Source organism: Stegodyphus dumicola, chromosome 11 (assembly GCF_044657685.1).
Source record: "Stegodyphus dumicola isolate Sdum_Otavi_A_Nest chromosome 11, ASM4465768v1".
Classification (NCBI taxonomy): Eukaryota; Metazoa; Arthropoda; class Arachnida; order Araneae; family Eresidae; genus Stegodyphus; species Stegodyphus dumicola.
The window spans coordinates 167,500,971-167,519,659 of record NC_140778.1 but is presented as its reverse complement, the minus strand read 5'-3'; the positions used below and the strand labels follow the sequence as shown (position 1 = coordinate 167,519,659).

Genomic DNA, 18,689 nt, shown 5'->3' with positions numbered 1-18,689 from the left:
ACCAGGTGTTATTGTCATCTGGAGCAGAGGAGAGGCGCTGGAGGGTCTCGCTGAACTGCAGCAGTGGGGAATCATCCGGAAGCAGGGTGTCAATGGAGGGAACAGTCGCGGAGTCACGAAGGCTACCGGAAGGAACGGAGAATCCATCATCAAGGAAGCTTGAATTGAGAAAGTCGTCCGCTGGAGCAGAGAGTGAGAGAGCCGGCGAGGAAAGTGCAGGAGAGACTGGAGAAGCAGAAGGAGATGATCTTCTGGCAGGAGAAGCAGGAGTACCAGGTGAAGAAGTAGGAGATGAGTGAGGACGCTCTGGAGAGACTGCAGCAGAAGGAACAGGAGGCGAGGGTGCGGCAGTCGAGGCAAGAGCATCATTCATAGGAACGGCGGGTACAGCAGGCGGAGGAGCAGGCACCGTGGAAGCAGCAGCAGGAGAAACCTGGGTAGGTTGTTGGCGTGGTCTTCTCGGTCTTTGAGGGACAGGAAGAGGGAGAGCAATATTATCAGAGGTAGCATTACGTTCAGCTCGCTGATGGAAGGCAGAGTGGTTGAAGAGACCTTTTCTGGAAGGACAGGAGAAGGGACACACTGAACATTTCCACCGGAACGAAGCACCAGACGAGAGGACAGTAGGAGAAGAACGGAAGCAGGAATGGGAAGACACCTTGTTCACCAAGAGCATGCAACAGTGACTGCACCATTTCATGCAGGAAGAGATGGGAAGCTGATGCTCCTGGAGAAGGTGGCGTGTGAGAGACTTCTTCATCCTTGACCAGGAGTTGGACCTAAATAGAAGGCTGCAGTTTACTTCCGTGCAGGAGAAGACGTCGTTGACAGGAAAGACGAGATGCAGCGTAGAGTCGACCCGACAAGTGGAATCAGGACCCTGAGGGCCGATGTAGGTGGTGTCAAGGCCAGGAGAACTGGGAGGAGGCGAAGTTCTGGGGGCGGCAGTCGGAGAATCAGAAGCAGGAAGCCGGAAATCACGAGGAGAGTCAGAGCTGGGAGAGGATCTGTGACGTCGGTACCAGTGGAAGCGCAGCTGTTTCTTGTTGATACAGGACATTCCACAGTCACCACAGATGATCAAGGCAGGCGGAGGAGGAGAAGGGGAAACGGAGGTGCTGGCATCCGGCAGACAGGAGGACACGGCAGTCGGATCACTGGCGCAAGATGAGGAACCTGGGGCAGACGTCACAGGGCAGACAGGAGGCAAGATGTCGCCGCTAGGTGCAGGGACAACTGTGCAATCAGGAGACATCGTGGAAGGAGATCCAGGAGGAGGCGGTCCAGAGCAGGTATGTTTGACAGCAGCACGCGAACGAGTGTGGTGGCACACTGGCGAGTCAGAGGAAACATCAAAGAGAGAAGAGGCAGGCGAGTCAGACGAAGATCCAGTGGGATGAAGATCCAAGGTGGGAGACTGTGAAGAGCGGGGTCCAGGAGGTGAGCCACAAGAGCGACGGTAAACTGAGTCAGGCGACCTTTCGTAGATCTTTGCTAGGAGTTGCCTGAGATTACCACCTCGTAGCAGTGGAGGACCGGAAGGCGTGGCAGCCGCAGCAACATGTCGGACAGGAGGTCTTGAGCTGGAACGCATAGCAGAAGCATGGTTTTCAACAGGCAGACAGGTGACAGAGCAGGGCTGAGGTGACGACACAGCAAGAGAGGAGCGCATATCCACAGCAGGTATCGTAGAAGCCGTAGGCAACATCCGAGGTAGGCCAGGAGTTGTTGGCGACGGGATTCTGGGCGGACGAACCGGAACTGGAATGTAGTCACTCGAGGAGCCGGCATCATTCGGTGGTCCAGGCATAGCTGAAAAAAAATGGAGAGAAACACAGCAGCACAAAAAGCAAGAACAAAGCACTTTTGGCAAGATCAAACATAAAACAGTCAGAGGGCAAGAGCAACTGTCGAAGCTTTGGCTGGATCTGGTAGGGAAAAAAAAAAAAAAAAAAAAAAAAAAAAAAAAAAAAAACATAACCAGGGTAGGCGGAGAAACTAGCGCGTGCAACTAGCCGATTTGGATGGAAATTGGTGTCGAGCTAAGGATTCACTCAGCCGAGTGGCCTCTCTGCTAAGACACCAATGGAGGTAAGTCCCTGGACCCACGACGAACTGGGGGTCGAGGCACCTATCGAGACTAAATACTCGAAAGGAAAAACCATTGACAGGAGAGCAAAGACGATGACCAGGACTTGGAAGATTACGCCCCACTAAAGGCCGTACCCAGCCGGGTGTCCTTTTCACATGGATGGGTAATCGGAAGCTTACTCGATCCCTGACCTGTGGCAGAACACAGGCTAAGGGCTCACGGCTACTCCGGGACACTAATCCGAGTAAGCATAAAAACCAACCAGTTAGATGGAAACTAACCTGGACATGGGAAAAATAAATAAAACGAAACAAACGATAGCGGAAGGAGCAAAGAGATAGGGATGAAATAAAGGAAAGACCACGCCCACCATAATAGTGAGTTTGTGCAAAGGAAAAAATAAGGGCTCAACGAAAGCATTTTAACACTAAATAGCGAAAAAATACTAAAGAAGAGCAAGAATAGACAGGAAAGAGGTAGAAAAAGTTAGACCCCACCCATCACATGGATTAACCGAAAACGGCTAGTTCGGTGATAGCGGGAAAAGACACCTGCACGCTCACAGGGAAAGGAAAGGTTCCTACTGACGCAAGTAAAGGTCACCAACCCATCAAGCATCAGTAGGAGAAAAAGAGACAAAATAAAGCAAAACTTACCAAAGATCCACCTTGGCTCCGCCCTCCGGACGAGGCAACTACTCTATCAGCATATCCACCGGTGAACCTATAAAAATAAATCAAACCGGCAAATTAAGCTGATAAGAACAGATGTTTTTTATTGAACAATATTTTTGGCCACTTTACAGAAGAATGATATTTGCGTGGCAGAAATATCATTTTACAATTCTATTATACATTAATTTTCTATTTACAATTATTTACAGAGCGAAGCAGATATGTACAACAACTATTTTCAGAACCAAGCACTTATGTACAACATACTAGGTTTTTCTTTCTACTTACATATTTCGGGGGTTTGTACTTTGTGAACACTTAATCGGATAGTTCAGTGAGTCCATGTTAAATTTACCAGTTCTCCTGTCTGACGTCCGTGAGATGCTCCACATAGATATCCCTTGATTTACTTATTGTTTCACTTACGATGAGCTTTCGCATAAGTGATGCGTACTTCCTGCTGCAGATCCTGCTGAGAACTTTATCGTTGTTTGGATCCCATGATCCTAGTGCTCCGATTACAATTGCTTCTACGCGCACATCGTTGTATGTAGATTTCAGTGCTTCGATTAGCGGACGGTACTTGTTCATCTTCTCTCGGCGAGCAGCATCAAATGAAGACCGACGGTTGTCAAAAGCAACTGTTATGTCTAGGATGAGGCATGCGTTGTCTCTTGTTAGGATGATGTCCGGGCGTAGCGGGAGTCCTCTGACTGGCCGGTTCTCGGAGAGGAGCTGCCACCTTCCACTGGCTGCCTTTTTAATCCTCTCTACCACTGCATTGTGCCTCGCTTGGTAGAGACGGCTGTATCTCATGCAGTGGCAGAGGACATGCGGGAGGGTCTCGAGCTCAAAGTTGCATCTTCTGCAGCCACGGGAGCCATTCACATTGCGACGAACACCGTTCAGGGGGACGAGGTTTAGCCTTGCACGATGTATAAATCGCCAGTCGGCGAATCGTGTAAATGCCCCGTTCCGGAAAAAGTGAGAGCTTGCTTTGGCAGCCGCTGCGCATTCCATCGCCTTGCCCTGGTTGGGATAAGTGATGAGTTTCTCTGCGCGGGATTTCTTGATGGCATTCCGCAGGGTGCGGAATACAAGGCGTCGCTTGCCGGCTGTTATGGTGGTACCGTCATGAGAGATCTCCACAGTGTGGTCGTCAGAAATTGTCCACGTGACTTTTAGGCGACGGGCTGCGCTTCTGGCCGCGGACCAAACTGATGAAATTGGGTTGGAGGTGCTCCTGGGAAAGTCTTCGTCACATCCCGAAAGGAAAGCTGCAATCTCAGAGAAGGAAGGAACCCTTTTCAGTCGTCCACTTACAAGTCGCGTAAGGTCCTCCCAAGCGAGCTGTTGTATCCCAGGGTCCAATGAAGTGAGCAACTTGAAAGCGCTGTCAATCCTTGCTATATCTGAGCTTTCGGCAGCCAGCGGGATACCAAAGCATGCAGATTCCTTCGCGCCGTAAAGATATTCATTTGCCGCCTCGGGAGGTAGGTTGAGAGTCCTCTTTAGTAGCGGGCGCACATGTGAGTCAATCTTTGCCCAGTCGGTTTTCTTCAACCGGGCCGTCCTCATATCAAAATCCATTGATGGAAACACAAAGGATTTGAGCGCGTCAATGCGCTGCCAGGGAGCAAGTGGCGAATTCAGGATCATCTCGCATTTCTGTAGGTAAGTATTGAGTGCCTCGATGTCCGGTGGTTGGTTGAATCCAATTGGTTTCCCCAAAAATTCCTCACCTTCACCCTCACGAAGACACCTGATGGCAGTGCCGTCGATCGAGAACTGAGAGTGGCGGACACCCGTTGGGCGAGCTCCGGAGATATGTAGGGAGAAGCATTTTCTGGGGTTGATGTAGAGGCCAAGCTTTCCAACCAGGTTGTGCGTCAGATTGAGTTGAGTTTGCAGCTCCGCAGGGGAGGGCGCGAGTAGCAGTAGGTCGTCGGCATACGCCAGTATGCGGTGTAGAGGACTTTGCCCTTGGACTGCGACAAGTATCGGGTTGATGGTCAAGTTGAACAACAGCCCACTTAGGGGGCAACCCTGACGTACTCCGATGTCAATTGGAATTGGATCCGTGGGGCCTTCCTCTGTGAAGACGCGTGTGGACGCATCCGTGTACAGCTCCTGTATCAGCTCGGTGAAATGATTCCCAACTCCAGAGGCTCGAAGCGCAGCAAAAATTGCATCGTGGGGCACGGATCCGAAGGCATTGGATAGGTCCAATGACGCCAGGCAGGTGTCAGATTGGCTGGTCCGTGCTAGCTGGATTCTCTGCTGAACAACGAAGTTATTTTCAAACACCCCGTCGAAGGGTAGAAATCCCTTCTGTGACGGGGAGAGGATGCAGTTGTCGATGAGCCAAGAAGTGAACCGTCGTGCCAGGCAACCACAGAACAGCTTGGCAATCGTAACACTCAGCGAGATAGGACGCCAGTTTTTGATGTTATGCGGGTCACCCCCTTTGGGTAACAGGATAGTACGAGAGTCTTTCCAAGCTGCAGGGACTTTCCTAGCTTTCAAGCAGATGTTGAAGATGGCTGCGAGTACTGTACAGTCCGGATCAACGGCCTTCCAATGGTTGTATGAGAGTCGATCGTGTCCGGGTGCCGAGTTTTCAGCTGAATAGAGTTTCCTTGCGATCTCTGCAGGAGAAAATGGAGAGAGGTCAAGTTCTCTGGGGAGAGGGGATGGTGAGGTGTACACTGAGGTGTCAACTCGGTTGTTGCATAGGGCAGCAGCAAAGTGATCTTGTATATCCTGTCTTCCAATTGGGCATCTCTGTGAATCATCCCCGCAAATCAGTCGGACCGCTCTGCGTCGGTTACGACGGTAGAGTTTCTGGAGCAACTTTGGGTCATCACGTATCTTGGCGGAATTGTTGTTGTTTCCAGTTACATCCTCGCTAGCGGGAGGAAGACGAACTGCACTCGCGGCGGCCATCAAGATCTCGTCAAGTAACGTGGAAAAGGCATCCCACTCCTCAGTGGTCATCGGGTCGGAAAACTCTTCCAGTCGTTCTACGAAGTGTTCAAGGGGGGACGTGACTTGTATTTCTACACCACCCAGTGGAGATCTCTCGGCATCATCCGATACGGCTTCTGGAACCGGTGAGTCGGGTGTAACTGTAGGACCGGTAGGTGAAGGCGAATCCGGGAAGGACGGCTCCGGGGAGTGTTCTTCAAAGGAAGGGTTGGTTCCCAGATTGTCAGTCAAAGGCGCATCAACCTGTGGGGTAGTCCTCATGTCTGTTCCTGGAGGTGCGGCATCCTCTTGATAGGGCAAGGTATTAGGGTCTGTTGCACTTGTCGATTGGTAGGCAGTGGAAGGTCCATCAGTTCTAGCATCATCTTGGCGAGATGTACGGAATCGTGCAGTCCGTGCCTGTCGTCTTGCCGAGGTGGAGGGAAGGAGAGGCTTCACTAGAGGTGGCTGGAGTAAGCGCTGCCGTTCACGTCGGTGGCGTGCTTGGTGGTTAAGGAATCCACCCCGTGTTTGGCATGAGAAGTCGCACTGGGTACATCTCCAACGATGTTGAATGCCCGATTCGACGACTACGGGCCGGTCTCTAAAGCATTGATGGGTCGAGACCTTAACGGCGATGGGCAATAGGCAGTGTGCACACCAGTTCCGAGTGCTAGCAACATCTATGCCATGTGTGTACAAGAGGTGTCTGCAGAGCGAGTGGCGGAGTTGGGTCCAGCGTTTCGAATGGAATGTCCTATGGCAGTCCCTTTCGGTGCAGTGGAGTGTGTCTTGCATCGGGAAGAGTAGATGGACAATAGAGTCACGTCGGCAGGATGTCTCTGGGCAGGACTCATGATTCTCCACATGAGTGGGCATAGGCAAAGGCTCCCTCACTGACAGGTTCTGCAATGGCCTGCTAGGACGTGGGCCAGGTGCAATTTGCTCAGTAGAAGTCGTAGCAGCATGTGAGCGTATTACATTGCTGTCTGGTGCGGGCAATTCAGTAGAGAGCAGATCAGTCCTTTCTGAGGGAGTGAGGCATAGGATGAGGACGTCCGCATCAGTCGTGTCTCCAGCGCTGGAGGTAGTATCCAAGCGTGTCTGGCAGGGTACTTGAGGTGCGACATCGGATTCACCAGGTAGGTCTTTACTAGGCGAAGTGGTCACCGGGACAGTGGCAGTTAAAGCAGGTTGAGGAGCAGCGTCTGTTGAGCCAGAGGCAGTGCAGTCCGTGTGGACGGGGCCTGGTGCAGGAGCAGCGGGCGGTGAAGAAGCGGTGTCAGTCAGTGTCTCAGGAGTTGAGGAGGTAAAGTCATCGTCTCCAGGAGAGGTGGGAGGCGGAGCCTGTCTGTGACGGAGGTGACGATGGGACCGCAGCTGTTTCTTATTCAGGCAGGAGCGACCACAATCCGGGCAGGTGACGGCAGACGCCAGTTGAGGTGTGGAAGCATTAGTCTTTGGTCCAGGTATGACGGTGGGAGTAGAATTCCTGGCCGGGAGGGTGAAGTATGGTGTCGACGGGATTGACGTCTCCGAAGGTGGCAGCAAGTTCCTTGTGTTCTCCGCAGGAAACACCTTGGATTTAGCAGGTACGTTGGACGTCAGAGACTCCGTCCCCGCGGTGGAGGTGATCACTGCGCAGAGAGGACCGGTTGAAGCAGGATGAGCAGAACTCTCTCTCATGGATGGCGAAGAAAGAGCTTCAGCGTAAGTGCGTGGGGGTGAGATCGTGAGTGTGTTCGATGAGCAGGCATGACCAGCCGCCGTCCGAGCCCGTGTATGATGACATACGGGCGAGATCAATGACCCAGGAATGCTCGCAGCTACCCTTCTGTCAGGAGGTGGGTGGAGCTGACTGTCTTTCTCCTGCACGTGCGTCCTTGTATGCCTTCTGAGGCCCCTTCTGCTCGTACATTCCAATCCGCAGACGTAGCATGCGAATGTAGACTGGGGTGTGGTGGGCGTGTCCTTGGCAGAGGAGGACGTGTGAGCAGACTTGGCGAGTGATGAACCCTCTGGTGTCCTTCGTTCACTAGGTTGACAAGTGACCACAGGTAGGAGCGGTGTGCAGCCAGAAGTCTTGGCTTGAATTCTATCCAACAGTTGGCGTAAGTGTCCACCTTTGGAAAGGGGCGGTCCAGAGGGTGTAACGAAAGCTGGCACGTGTCTGGGCAAGGAGGACGACCCGGTGGGCGTGGCTTCACTAGTGGCGATACTCCCGTAGTAGTAGGTGGGCACACTCCTGGCAGACGAGCCGGCTCCGGGCAGGCAAGGCGTGGCACTAGGGACCACAGCGGCGACTCCAGGATGAGCAGTGGCACTAGAAGATGCAGGAACAGCTCTGGAACCTCCAGTGGCAATTTCGGGAGAGGCACTCGCTCCAAGGGCAGGAATAGCTCCGGCAGATCCAGCGACGACACAAGAGTTTCCATCGGAGGATCCATGGTCTGCAGCGGCGACTTGGGAAGTAGCCGGAACGGATTGGATCAATCCAGGGACAGATGCAACCGGGAAGGCTCCGGCCGTCACAGGGATGTCTTCAGAAGCTCCAGGGTAGGCAGGAATGGCCTCAGACAATCCGGGGGCCTCAGCTTCTGCATCAGGCGCACCAGGAGAGGCTCCAATAGATCCAGGGATGGCTTGGGAAGCATCAGCGGCTGATCCCGGAGCAAGAGGGACGACTCCATTGGATCCAGGGATAGCTCCAGCGGGAACGGCGGGCACTCCATGGTCAACAGCTGCTCCAGGGACTCCATGAACAGCACGGGAACAGGTTCCAATGGATCCAGCAACAGGACCTCCAGCGGGAACGGCAGGCACTCCACGGTCAACAGCTACAACAGGAACGTCTCCAGGGACTCCATGCACCGTATGGGAACCTGCTCCGGCATCCAGGACTCCAAAACTGGCTTCAGGAGGCGGTGAGCGTCTTCCAGGGCTCCGAACTCCAGGCGGTCGGCGGGGCCTCGGCGGTGGGCGAGGCCTAGAAACAGGAAACATCTTTAGCCACCAGTCTACCTGTAAAAACAGTAAGAAGTGACCAAAAAAGATGAAAAAGTATCGGCAACTTGACCGATTTACTACACTTTGATCTTAGCCAAAAGGCCGAGAAGCGATGCAGAATTCTCTGGCGTGATGAATTCACTTTCAATTTTTCATATTTCAAAAGTCCTGAGCATTCGTGCAGGGGGAGAAGGGGGTGCAGAAGACTCAGGTTAGCGAGTGCTGCTTGGGGGTTTTTTATGATATGTCGTTATTTCATCCTCCTCCTGTGTTACAAAAAAAGAGGTGTACAAGGATGACCAATTTCTGTCTAGTCAAGTGGATCATTTTGCGGTCCTTTCTAATGTTCCCATTCTGGAGGCGTCAGTCCCCTCCTCCTTGGGCGGGGCTAGTTTTAAAAAGCCAAGGACGTCAAAAGTTCATTTCATTCAAGATTCAATTGCAAATTTTATTCTTACTACAGCAAATGAACCACAATGCTGAAATATCCTCACAGATATTTCTACAATATCGCAATAACTTACAGTAGTTATATTGGACGTTTTACGGAAACGTTGGCCGGAACAAAATTCAAAGTAGAAAAAGTTATTCCGATCTCAACGCGAAATCGCTACAGTCAATAACAGCAGTAAGTAAACAACTGAATTCCGGTGTTTTCCTCCAGCTTTTATAAGCTTATGCACCATGCAACATAATATTCTCGTATTTTCTCAATTTTTTTTCAGATGGGAAAAGAGGACAATGAAATATTCATGAAAGTGTTCATTTCTCTGGAGTAGCTTCCTCCTCCGAAAAATCTCATTCTTCACTGCAGGTGAATATAAAACAAATGTAATTACAAAGGCAATAAAAATAGCAAAACCAAAAATAAATAAATAAATATTCCTGGAGTTATCGAATGCCCATGCTTGGGAAGAAATTATTTTTTGTGATTAAACAAATATTGAGACAGTAAAATTTATCAGCCAAAACTGCATTACATAATGCCAGAGTTTGATTGACACAAACTCGACATGCACAGTCCAGCACATGGTTTCCAACTCAGAGATACTCTCTCTCTCTCTCTCTTCAGTTCAAACGTTGCACTTGAAAACACAGAGTGAAATATTAAGAACTTAAAACAATTAAACAAACAGAAAAATTACAAAAAACACTTTACAAATTCATTTGTAATATGTACAAGAAAACAGTACTTTTTAATTTACAATTAATGATTACTTTGTATTCTACACTTCCACACTAGTGGCGGGCAAGCCATCTCAAAACTCAGAATAAACTGCTTCCTGCATAGTGCAGCCATCTATTGGCATTTTCCCGTTTGTTAATATTAATGTGCCAACAAAATAAATGAATGAATGAATAAAAACATAAATACAACAATCCTTAACAATAATTGTAGACCATTACAATTAGCTGGCGTTTAGAAATCATACAGAGACAAACAAAACATTAGGAAACAGACAGAAAAATCTTTGTTGCTGCAGTGTGCCTACAAACATTTTACACCCTTTTGAGAGTTATTTACAATAAAAAGGCTCGTGTGTTGAAAGAAGCAATGTGTATACGCGCGCTGTAGTGGGAAAGATCTGGCAAATGTGAATAGGAATTCTCTCAAACTTACATGAAATGAGACAAAAATGTTACTGCAAATGAAATTTGAGTGATATTTCGAGGCCGATCTTCCTTCAATCAGTCAGACAGAATGAGTAAGCTGTTAACAGTACGGGGAAAGAAATGTGGATTTTATGGGATTTCTGTAAATACGAATAAAACTTCGTATTTACAGAAACCAGAACTTGACACTGAAAAGAACGAGGGTTAAACCCGAGGCTCCAGAATGTTCCCATTCCGAGGAAAAGAACGAGGGGCCCGAGTTAAAAAAAAGGCAGGTCGCCGCACACTCGTACAAAGGTATGATGTTGTCAGACCTTCGGTTTTCTGAAATTTGAAGGGGCCATTTTAAAAGGACGTTTTCCTGAGGATGCAGTGGGTGAGTGAAGTTTCTGCTTTTTGGATATATTGTGGGCCGTATCCTGCAAGTAGTGCCATAGCAGGCCAACCCGTGGCGAGGGCGGAATAAATTCCTAACCACAAGCCTATCTGCAAAAATTAGTTTAATATCTTGACGTCATGTCGACGTCGTATCAGATATTAAGCTGATAAGAACAGATTCTTTATTTAAAATATTCCATGCCATTTTACACAGCATTGATCTGATCATGGCGTGTCAGACAATGACGCACGCAGTGCGATTTTCGTTATTAATAAATAATATAAAGAATTTCGACAAAAAGATAAAACAATGAAGACGTAACAATATAATTTCTTTAACGTTATTTACAATAAAATATTTAGCATTATGTACATCACTGGTTGTTTTGATTGTTTTGGCGTGTGCCTGTTAAATGTTCGATATAAATGTCTCTCGATGCCCGGATGGTTTCGCTAACAATAAGTTTGCGCATTAAGTTTGCATACTTATTTGTGCAGAGACGTCTCACAACTCTGTCATTTGCCGGATCCCATGATCCTAGAGCACCAACAACAATGGCCTCGGTACGAACATTTCTAAATTTTCTTCTTAGAAGGTCGGCAACAGGACGATATTTGGTCTCCTTCTCAGTTCTTGCATGTTGAAAAGAGGCGAGTCGATTCTCAAAGGCGACGGTCACATCAATAATGAGGCAAGAGTCGTCTTTGGAAAGGACAAGATCGGGTCTCAGGGAAGATCCTTCAATAGCCAGATTCTCAGAAAGGACGTTCCAGCGACCAGAAGCAGCATCCTTTAACCTCTTGACGATGGAATTGTGCCTGTTCTGGTAGAGCCGCGAATACTTCATGCAATGACAGATTACATGAGGCAGAGTCTCCTCTGGAAAGGGGCAGCGACGACATGCACGGCGAGTGCGATCCCATGGTTTGGAGGCGTTCAGTGGCACGAGGTTGAGGCGGGCGCGGTGGATAAAGCGCCAGTCGGCAAAGCGAATGAACGATCCCTCATGGAAGAAGTGTGAGCTTGCACGTGCAGCCGAAACGCATTCCATGGATTTTCCTTGACTTGGGAGATTCACCAAATCTTGGAGCCTGCAAGATCTTCTAAGGTGACGAAAGGATTTGAAAATAGAGTTCCTGTTGCTAGGAAAGATGGTAGAATTCCCACAGGAGATGGAAGGGCAGCCGTCGTTGTCAAAGCTCCAGGAGATGTTAAGGCGGCGAGAGGCAGCGCGGGCAGCAGACCATAGTGAAGAGGTGGGGTTGCTGGTGGCGGCGAATGGTCCCTCATCCGATGCAGAAAGGAACTGGCTGACGATAGAAGGAGATGGAGACAGCTGGATCCGAGCGCGAATGTATCCACAAAGATCATCCCAAGCAAGCTTGCGAACGAGTGGGTCCCTAGATGTTAGGAGCTTAAACGCACCGTCCACAGCAGCAATGTCGGAGTCTTCGGCGGCAAGAGGGACACCGAAGGAACCTTTCCCGGAGAGGCCGTAGAGATAGTTATTGGAGGCTTCTGGGGGGAGGTTCAGGGTCCTTTTAATGGCAGGCTTGAGGAGATCGTCGATCTTTTTCCAGTCAGTTTTGGAGAACTGAGACGTCCTCATGTGAAACAGGAGCGACGGGAAGAAGAAGGTCTTAAGAGCATCAATCCGTTGCCAGGGTGCCAGCTTAGATTCAGAAATACACTTGGCCAGTGACAAGAAGTCGCGGAGTTGGGCACGTGCAGGCGGGAGGTTGAAGCCAATGGGCTTACCAAGAAACTTGAAGAATTCACCCTCTTTAAGTGCAGGAATTGGAACTTCAGAGATGTAGAAGGCAGTCGGAAGAACACGGGAGGAGCGAACAGCAGAGAAGTGGAAGGAGCGGCACTTCTTGGGGTTCAGCAAGAGATTGAGCCTGGAACATGCATCTTGGACCCGGAGGAGGTCATGCTGGAGTGCTTCAGGAGAAGGCGCCAACAGGAGGAGGTCATCAGCATAGGCCAGAATCTTTGGAACCGGAGACATCGATTCAACACAGCGAAGGACGGGGTCGATGACAAGGTTGAATAGGAGTCCGCTAAGTGGGCAGCCTTGGCGAACCCCAGCGTGGATGTCGACAGGACAGGACGTGCCATCACTTGACAAGAAGGAGGTGGTAGAGCCACTGTAGAAGGACCTGATGAGGGAAGAGAAGTCGTCACCAACACCGGAGTCAGAGAGAGCAGCATAGATGGCTGAGTGTGGCACGGATCCAAAGGCATTAGAAATGTCTAAGGATGCTAAGCACAATTCAGACCTGGATCGACGAGCTAATTGGAGTTGACTGTGGAGGATGAAATTGTGTTCAAAGACACCATCATGAGCAAGGAAACCTTTCTGGCAGGGGCTGAGAACGTCGTGTGTAGAAAGCCAGCTGGAGAAACGACGTGCCATGCAACCAGCAAAGAGCCTTGATATGCACGAGCTAAGGGCGATGGGTCGCCAGTTGTCAATAACGGAGGGGTCCCCATCCTTGAAGATAAGAAACGTGCGAGAGGACTTCCAAGAGGCCGGAATGCGTCGCAGCTTCAAGCAGATGTTAAAAATAGCACAAAGTGCCTTGCATTCGGGGTCGACATCTCTCCAGTGTCTGTAAGAAAGCCGATCAGGGCCAGGCGCGGAATTTTCACAAGCCATCAGCTTGGAACGCACTTCAGAAGGGGAGAACGGCGACATGTCAACAGGAGGACGATCAGAAGCATGCTGGCAGAAGATGGAAGTGTCTGCATCCCGTGGAGAGTACTTTTCAGAGAAGTGGGCAGCAAGATCTTCCGCAGGAATCGCACAGAAAGAGGAGTCACGTTGGGTGATGAGTCGGAGGGCTCTCCGACGATTCATCCGGTAGATCCTCTGTATGACACGGCGATTGGAGGCGTCCGGTGTGCGGCGAAACCCAGACTCTTCAGGAGGCACAGGTGGAGGGAGCTTGACAGTATCAGAGGCAGAGGAGATGATGGCATCAAGGCAGGTCTCGAATTCGGACCAGGTGTTATTGTCATCTGGAGCAGAGGAGAGGCGCTGGAGGGTCTCGCTGAACTGCAGCAGTGGGGAATCATCGGGAAGCAGGGTGTCAATGGAGGGAACAGTCGCGGAGTCACGAAGGCTACCGGAAGGAACGGAGAATCCATCATCAAGGAAGCTTGAATTGAGAAAGTCGTCCGCTGGAGCAGAGAGCGAGAGAGCCGGCGAGGAAAGTGCAGGAGAGACTGGAGAAGCAGAAGGAGATGATCTTCTGGCAGGAGAAGCAGGAGTACCAGGTGAAGAAGTAGGAGATGAGTGAGGACGCTCTGGAGAGACTGCAGCAGAAGGAACAGGAGGCGAGGGTGCGGCAGTCGAGGCAAGAGCATCATTCATAGGAACGGCGGGTACAGCAGGCGGAGGAGCAGGCACCGTGGAAGCAGCAGCAGGAGAAACCTGGGTAGGTTGTTGGCGTGGTCTTCTCGGTCTTTGAGGGACAGGAAGAGGGAGAGCAATATTATCAGAGGTAGCATTACGTTCAGCTCGCTGATGGAAGGCAGAGTGGTTGAAGAGACCTTTTCTGGAAGGACAGGAGAAGGGACACACTGAACATTTCCACCGGAACGAAGCACCAGACGAGAGGACAGTAGGAGAAGAACGGAAGCAGGAATGGGAAGACACCTTGTTCACCAAGAGCATGCAACAGTGACTGCACCATTTCATGCAGGAAGAGATGGGAAGCTGATGCTCCTGGAGAAGGTGGCGTGTGAGAGACTTCTTCATCCTTGACCAGGAGTTGGACCTAAATAGAAGGCTGCAGTTTACTTCCGTGCAGGAGAAGACGTCGTTGACAGGAAAGACGAGATGCAGCGTAGAGTCGACCCGACAAGTGGAATCAGGACCCTGAGGGCCGATGTAGGTGGTGTCAAGGCCAGGAGAACTGGGAGGAGGCGAAGTTCTGGGGGCGGCAGTCGGAGAATCAGAAGCAGGAAGCCGGAAATCACGAGGAGAGTCAGAGCTGGGAGAGGATCTGTGACGTCGGTACCAGTGGAAGCGCAGCTGTTTCTTGTTGATACAGGACATTCCACAGTCACCACAGATGATCAAGGCAGGCGGAGGAGGAGAAGGGGAAACGGAGGTGCTGGCATCCGGCAGACAGGAGGACACGGCAGTCGGATCACTGGCGCAAGATGAGGAACCTGGGGCAGACGTCACAGGGCAGACAGGAGGCAAGATGTCGCCGCTAGGTGCAGGGACAACTGTGCAATCAGGAGACATCGTGGAAGGAGATCCAGGAGGAGGCGGTCCAGAGCAGGTATGTTTGACAGCAGCACGCGAACGAGTGTGGTGGCACACTGGCGAGTCAGAGGAAACATCAAAGAGAGAAGAGGCAGGCGAGTCAGACGAAGATCCAGTGGGATGAAGATCCAAGGTGGGAGACTGTGAAGAGCGGGGTCCAGGAGGTGAGCCACAAGAGCGACGGTAAACTGAGTCAGGCGACCTTTCGTAGATCTTTGCTAGGAGTTGCCTGAGATTACCACCTCGTAGCAGTGGAGGACCGGAAGGCGTGGCAGCCGCAGCAACATGTCGGACAGGAGGTCTTGAGCTGGAACGCATAGCAGAAGCATGGTTTTCAACAGGCAGACAGGTGACAGAGCAGGGCTGAGGTGACGACACAGCAAGAGAGGAGCGCATATCCACAGCAGGTATCGTAGAAGCCGTAGGCAACATCCGAGGTAGGCCAGGAGTTGTTGGCGACGGGATTCTGGGCGGACGAACCGGAACTGGAATGTAGTCACTCGAGGAGCCGGCATCATTCGGTGGTCCAGGCATAGCTGAAAAAAAATGGAGAGAAACACAGCAGCACAAAAAGCAAGAACAAAGCACTTTTGGCAAGATCAAACATAAAACAGTCAGAGGGCAAGAGCAACTGTCGAAGCTTTGGGTGGATCTGGTAGGGAAAAAAAAAAAAAAAAAAAAAAACATAACCAGGGTAGGCGGAGAAACTAGCGCGTGCAACTAGCCGATTTGGATGGAAATTGGTGTCGAGCTAAGGATTCACTCAGCCGAGTGGCCTGTCTGCTAAGACACCAATGGAGGTAAGTCCCTGGACCCACGACGAACTGGGGGTCGAGGCACCTATCGAGACTAAATACTCGAAAGGAAAAACCATTGACAGGAGAGCAAAGACGATGACCAGGACTTGGAAGATTACGCCCCACTAAAGGCCGTACCCAGCCGGGTGTCCTTTTCACATGGATGGGTAATCGGAAGCTTACTCGATCCCTGACCTGTGGCAGAACACAGGCTAAGGGCTCACGGCTACTCCGGGACACTAATCCGAGTAAGCATAAAAACCAACCAGTTAGATGGAAACTAACCTGGACATGGGAAAAATAAACAAAACGAAACAAACGATAGCGGAAGGAGCAAAGAGATAGGGATGAAATAAAGGAAAGACCACGCCCACCATAATAGTGAGTTTGTGCAAAGGAAAAAATAAGGGCTCAACGAAAGCATTTTAACACTAAATAGCGAAAAAATACTAAAGAAGAGCAAGAATAGACAGGAAAGAGGTAGAAAAAGTTAGACCCCACCCATCACATGGATTAACCGAAAACGGCTAGTTCGGTGATAGCGGGAAAAGACACCTGCACGCTCACAGGGAAAGGAAAGGTTCCTACTGACGCAAGTAAAGGTCACCAACCCATCAAGCATCAGTAGGAGAAAAAGAGACAAAATAAAGCAAAACTTACCAAAGATCCACCTTGGCTCCGCCCTCCGGACGAGGCAACTACTCTATCAGCATATCCACCGGTGAACCTATAAAAATAAATCAAACCGGCAAATTAAGCTGATAAGAACAGATGTTTTTTATTGAACAATACTTTTGGCCACTTTACAGAAGAATGATATTTGCGTGGCAGAAATATCATTTTACAATTCTATTATACATTAATTTTCTATTTACAATTATTTACAGAGCGAAGCAGATATGTACAACAACTATTTTCAGAACCAAGCACTTATGTATACTACACTTTGATCTTAGCCAAAAGGCCGAGAAGCGATGCAGAATTCTCTGGCGTGATGAATTCACTTTCAATTTTTCATATTTCAAAAGTCCTGAGCATTCGTGCAGGGGGAGAAGGGGGTGCAGAAGACTCAGGTTAGCGAGTGCTGCTTGGGGGTTTTTTATGATATGTCGTTATTTCATCCTCCTCCTGTGTTACAAAAAAAGAGGTGTACAAGGATGACCAATTTCTGTCTAGTCAAGTGGATCATTTTGCGGTCCTTTCTAATGTTCCCATTCTGGAGGCGTCAGTCCCCTCCTCCTTGGGCGGGGCTAGTTTTAAAAAGCCAAGGACGTCAAAAGTTCATTTCATTCAAGATTCAATTGCAAATTTTATTCTTACTACAGCAAATGAACCACAATGCTGAAATATCCTCACAGATATTTCTACAATATCGCAATAACTTACAGTAGTTATATTGGACGTTTTACGGAAACGTTGGCCGGAACAAAATTCAAAGTAGAAAAAGTTAATCCGATCTCAACGCGAAATCGCTACAGTCAATAACAGCAGTAAGTAAACAACTGAATTCCGGTGTTTTCCTCCAGCTTTTATAAGCTTATGCACCATGCAACATAATATTCTCGTATTTTCTCAATTTTTTTTCAGATGGGAAAAGAGGACAATGAAATATTCATGAAAGTGTTCATTTCTCTGGAGTAGCTTCCTCCTCCGAAAAATCTCATTCTTCACTGCAGGTGAATATAAAACAAATGTAATTACAAAGGCAATAAAAATAGCAAAACCAAAAATAAATAAATAAATATTCCTGGAGTTATCGAATGCCCATGCTTGGGAAGAAATTATTTTTTGTAATTAAACAAATATTGAGACAGTAAAATTTATCAGCCAAAACTGCATTACATAATGCCAGAGTTTGATTGACACAAACTCGACATGCACAGTCCAGCACATGGTTTCCAACTCAGAGATACTCTCTCTCTCTCTCTCTTCAGTTCAAACGTTGCACTTGAAAACACAGAGTGAAATATTAAGAACTTAAAACAATTAAACAAACAGAAAAATTACAAAAAATACTTTACAAATTCATTTGTAATATGTACAAGAAAACAGTACTTTTTAATTTACAATTAATGATTACTTTGTATTCTACACTTCCACACTAGTGGCGGGCAAGCCATCTCAAAACTCAGAATAAACTGCTTCCTGCATAGTGCAGCCATCTATTGGCATTTTCCCGTTTGTTAATATTAATGTGCCAACAAAATAAATGAATGAATGAATAAAAACATAAATACAACAATCCTTAACAATAATTGTAGACCATTACAATTAGCTGGCGTTTAGAAATCATACAGAGACAAACAAAACATTAGGAAACAGACAGAAAAATCTTTGTTGCTGCAGTGTGCCTACAAACATTTTACACCCTTTTGAGAGTTATTTACAATAAAAAGGCTCGTGTGTTGAAAGAAGCAATGTGTATACGCGCGCTGTAGTGGGAAAGATCTGGCAAATGTGAATAGGAATTCTCTCAAACTTACATGAAATGAGACAAAAATGTTACTGCAAATGAAATTTGAGTGATATTTCGAGGCCGATCTTCCTTCAATCAGTCAGACAGAATGAGTAAGTTGTTAACAGTACGGGGAAAGAAATGTGGATTTTATGGGATTTCTGTAAATACGAATAAAACTTCGTATTTACAGAAACCAGAACTTGACACTGAAAAGAACGAGGGTTAAACCCGAGGCTCCAGAATGTTCCCATTCCGAGGAAAAGAACGAGGGGCCCGAGTTAAAAAAAAGGCAGGTCGCCGCACACTCGTACAAAGGTATGATGTTGTCAGACCTTCGGTTTTCTGAAATTTGAAGGGGCCATTTTAAAAGGACGTTTTCCTGAGGATGCAGTGGGTGAGTGAAGTTTCTGCCTTTTGGAT

At 48.8% G+C, this 18,689-nt stretch overlaps 2 pseudogenes; both read right to left on the bottom strand.

The window, feature by feature from the left end:
- Positions 1-8,703: 8,703 nt before the first annotated feature.
- LOC146994697 (U2 spliceosomal RNA) lies at positions 8,704-8,853 on the bottom strand (annotated as a pseudogene).
- Positions 8,854-10,755: 1,902 nt separating this feature from the next.
- Positions 10,756-10,936, bottom strand: LOC146994696 (U2 spliceosomal RNA; annotated as a pseudogene).
- Between the last annotated feature and the right edge of the window lie 7,753 nt (positions 10,937-18,689).